Source organism: Chrysochloris asiatica, unplaced genomic scaffold, assembly GCF_000296735.1.
Source record: "Chrysochloris asiatica unplaced genomic scaffold, ChrAsi1.0 scaffold00346, whole genome shotgun sequence".
NCBI classification, from domain to species: Eukaryota; Metazoa; Chordata; class Mammalia; order Afrosoricida; family Chrysochloridae; genus Chrysochloris; species Chrysochloris asiatica.
This window is the reverse complement of record NW_006408864.1, coordinates 1,613,467-1,618,084: the sequence shown is the minus strand read 5'-3', so window position 1 is coordinate 1,618,084 and position 4,618 is coordinate 1,613,467. Positions and strand designations below refer to the sequence as shown.

General features: G+C 40.3%; 1 pseudogene; it reads right to left on the bottom strand.

The window, feature by feature from the left end:
* Positions 1-3,136: 3,136 nt before the first annotated feature.
* LOC102830823 overlaps positions 3,137-4,618 on the bottom strand; it is a 4,417-nt pseudogene continuing 2,935 nt past the window's right edge.

The following is a 4,618-nucleotide window of genomic DNA, read 5'->3' as shown; positions in this document are numbered from 1 at the left end:
TAGTTTCATTTTCTGACCACAATCATCGATTCAGGCTAATTAGGGTTGATCCTGGAATTTTTCTCATCTATCGGAGAAGAGACATTCCTTCCATTTTTGCAAGAGTTATTATGCTGAAGGAGGGAAGACTGGAGCTGTTGGGGGCCCCTATGTGGAGCAAGAGCGAGCATAGGTACTCAGAGCAGAAAGGGAAAGGTGGGGAGAGACTTGTGATGCTGTTTGAGTCCTCAGACCCTGCCGTGTCTGCAGCCAGTCTACCCCTGTACATTTTAGCCAGTTTTCTCTCTTTTTTTCTGAAGTCAGAGGTGATTTCTGCCTCTTGAAATGAAAAGAATCTTAACTAATAATTAACAAAGGAAACTAATAGGGAAGGAGGCAAGCTGGTGAAGCCATCATTCCCATTTTATGGAAGTGGAAAGTGAGGCTACTACCCAAGGTAAGTGAATTGCCTAAGCCACTCAGTTAGGAAGGAGTTGAGCTCATTTTTGTAATCCAGGTGTGTTGTCTCCAAGTTCTTCAACCATCAAAGGAGTGTTGGTGAGTATGATATTTCAGTGTAGGCATTAAAGACATGTATGTCAGTAACGGTGAGTGCTGTGGCCGAGGGACAGCCACAGCCTTGACCATTGGGACCACGGGACAGGAGAAGACCCCTGACCCAGAGGCTGAATCCATCGGCTACCAGGATGTGTGATTTTGTCTCTGGCATTGCAGATGACCTGTGCCTTTCAGAGTCCACTGTTTTGAATTGGTAGTGGGGAAAAAAGGCAGGAGTGAGGCAGCTTGCAGCAGGATGAGGAGTTCGGGAATTTGGGAATTGTGATGGTGTCACAGTGTTGTGAATGTACTTAATGCCACTGAATTTTACACTCCAAAATGGTTAAAGTGGTAAACTTAGGTTGTTTATAGTTTCTCTCTCTCTCACACACACATGAGAAGGAGTGGAGGCCTTGGCATTTCAGTTTCCAAGAAATAGAAATTCTGTGTCAATAGAAGGTGCTAATTGCTTGAAAGATCTGAGTATAAGAAAGTCAGAAGTCTCGAGGTTGAGTCTGCATAGGTCTAAAAAGTAAGTGATAGAGCAATGGATTCCGGGACCTGCCTCCCTTATTCCTGAGAACTTTCCATTTCTGGTTCAAATCCACATTCAACCTTATAACAAATCAATTTTTTCTCAAGCAAGTTTCTTGGTAGTCTCTGAATTAACTTCAAGATGGAATTCAGGCATCCTCATCCCATGATGTCTCTGCAATACTCCCAAGTTTGGTGTAGATTCTAACACTGAAGACCCCTTTGCTAGCATGGGACAGAGACCTACCCCAAACTTGTTTGAACAAAAATTCACTTAACTGAGAAAATAGGAAGACAGTGCCATTTACAATGGCCAATCAAAAGATCTTTAGCAACCAAAACAACAATGAGATGTCATCTTACCCCAACATTAATAGCAAAGTTCAAAAATAAGAAAACAACAAATGCTGGTGAGGGAACAGTGAGACTGGAAACCTCATACATAGTTAGTGGGACTGTAACATGGTACAACCACTATAGAAAATGTTATGGTGCTTCCTCAAAAATTGGAAATAGAAATACCATATGATCCATCAATCCATCTATTTGGTATATATCTTAGAAAAACAAGAGCCATGACATGAACAGATACATGCATACCCATGTTCATCACAGCACTTATTCACAATAGTAAAAAGATGGGAAAATCTTTATTGTCTTTGATTTTGGAGAGCTTGATTATTATATGTCTTGGTGATTTTCTTTTAGGGTCTATCCTTCCTGGGATTCGTTGAACTTCTTGAATGCTTTTATTTTCATTTTTCAGGATGTTAGGAAAATTTTCTTCCAGCATCTCTTCAACTATCTCCTCTGTGGGCATGTGTGATTCTTCCTGTTCCAGAATACCGATAATTCTTAAATTATTCCTCTTCATGTTGTCCAACATGAGTCTTAGACCTTCCTCAGATTTTTTAAATCCTTTTTTTCTGCTTGTTCTTTTATCTTAGTGGTATTGAGAGATTTGTCTTCTAGCTCACTAGTTCTGGCTTCCATCTCTTCAACCTTTGCCCTTTCAATGTATTGTCCATTTCTGATATTCTATTATTAATCATTTGGACCTCTTTCTGTAGGTTTTGAATTGTTTCCAATGCTGTATCTATCTTATTTGATTGTAACACTTTCCTGACTTCTTCCTTATTTTTCTCAACTCCATTGTAAAGTGTTTTGATACATTTTATAGTCATTTTTCTAAATTCCTTCTCAGGCATTTCCAAAGGCTGCCCTCCTTCCAGTTTGGAGTGTAGGTCTACCTTCAACTCATTTGTCTCGGTCATTGTATCTCGTTTCTGGACATGTGCTGATATGGTCATCTGTTTCTGTTTTTTGGGTATATTCAGTGTTTACCTATGGCCTTAATACTTAGATGGGTGTGTGTTTTGGTATTCTTTATGCTTTCTGATTGGCTTCAGGTAGATGTGATCAGGAGATGGGCTTCCCTTTTCATTCTTCTTCCTGAGAAATTTCAAGATGCCACTGTTGGTTGTTGTGAGGTAACTCAGGATTTAACTTTTGTCCTGTTTCCTATTTAATCTGCCTGTCCTGCTCCACAACCCCCGTTCAGGCCTTTTTCCTAGTGATAAACAGTTCAGGGTTGGCTGTGGTCATTTTGTGCTGCTGTTTGGTTTTAAGTGGAAACTGTCCCTTTAAATTTTTAGGAGATCTGTGCGCATGTGTAATGGAAGCCTCCAGGAGTGGGGATGGGGTGTCCACTCGCTCAGGCACCCTCTCTAGTCACAAGAATGTAGATTCACAGACAGCGAGAGGCCTATAAACAGATACAAAAAAATAATGTGCACACCCTTAACCCCGGGTTCTGTCAGGAGTCCGTGGCTGCTCTGATCCTTCCCCCTTTTGGTCTCACCCAAGATGGCAGCTCCGGGAGCAGCTGAGCACCTTGGATTAAAAAGCACTGGATTTCTTGCTTCAACTACAAATCCCACTGGCTGTAAGCCTTCCAACTTTTTAAATATTCCTTTATATGTGGTTCAGAGTTCTGGCACCATCCCTGAGCCTTCTTGGTCTGATATTCTGTGTTGTTGCTGATGGAGCTCCTCACTGCACTCTGTCAGCCATCTTGTTTGTTCCTCTTCTCTTCATTAGGAATTTCTGTGACTACAACTTCTGTTGTGGTTAACAGGGAGGCCACTCCAGCAACATCCAATAAAGCAGTTCTTACAACCTTGGTTGGATCAATGATTCCTTTTTCTACCCTATTGACAAAATCTCCAAACATAGCATCATAACCAACTTCTGAGGAACTCTGCATAATTTTCTCAACTATCAACGGTCTTTCAACACTTACATTCTTAGCAATAGTCATTGCAGGAATCTCGAGTGGTCTTTTAATAAATTCTATACCAATTTTTTATCTTCATGTGCTGGAGTTAGTGAGTCCAAGGCTGTAATGTACCGAAGCAAAGCCCAGCCACCTCCAAGATCAATGCCTTCTTCAATAGCAGCTCATGTTGCATTGCAAGCATCTGTAACTCTATCTTTTCATTCACTGCCACATCACTTGTCCCAGCAACTTTTAGCACAACTACTCCATCTGAAAGTTCAGCTTTTCTTTTTCATATTCACTAGTTCTGATGTCTAACTGCTCAATGAGTTCTTGAATATGTTTTTCAATTTGAACTTTGTCACCTTTTCCTTTCTAAAGCATGGCATTATCTTTGGTCATGATGAGCTCTCCAACATTCCCTAAGTCATGAGGTCAAACATCTTCAATATTCAGTGTTAACCCCTCTTCTCCAAATACTGCACCACTAGTAGCAATACCATGTCTTTAAGCTGGCTCTTTCTGTTGTCACCAAGACCAGGAGCCTTGAGTGCTGCAACCTGAAAACCTACTTTTAGCCTATTCAAAGTGAGACTACCTTAGAGCTTCTCCATCAACATCTTCAGCAATTATGACCAAAGGCTTACATTGAGCATTGACAATTTCAAGAGCAGGTACAATAGACTGGACACTTTTCACTCAGTAGAACATAGGCATCCTGTAACTCATATTTTTGATCTTTTGATGTATTAATAAAGTATGGGAAAATATAACCTTGGTCAAACTTTATGCTTTCAATAATTTTTAACTCATCCTTCAAGGGTTTTCTGTCCTTTACTGTGATGACATCCTTTCTAGTCTTTTTCATGGCATCAGAAATGATGGTGCCAATTTCTTTGTCTCCATTTGAAGAAACTGTAGCCACTCTTCATGAGGCGTCACAGTCACAGAATGCTTCTTAAATTCAGCAATTACAGCATCAACAGCTAACATTACACCTCTCCTGATTTCCACTGGATTAGTGCCTTTGCTAATCTTCTCAAAACCTTCCTTGGCTATAGAGTGTGCCAATACAGTAACAGTGGTTGGCAACATCCTGAGCAAGTTTGCCTTCAATATATATTTTTTTAATGTTTTATTGTGAATTATATGATAGTTTACATGAGAGAGCTTTAGTTTTACATTCATTCCATCATATATCATCTCATTGCCATGGTTCCAATCCCCTCCATGCATCATCAACCAACCAAAGGGTATATCCTAGAGATC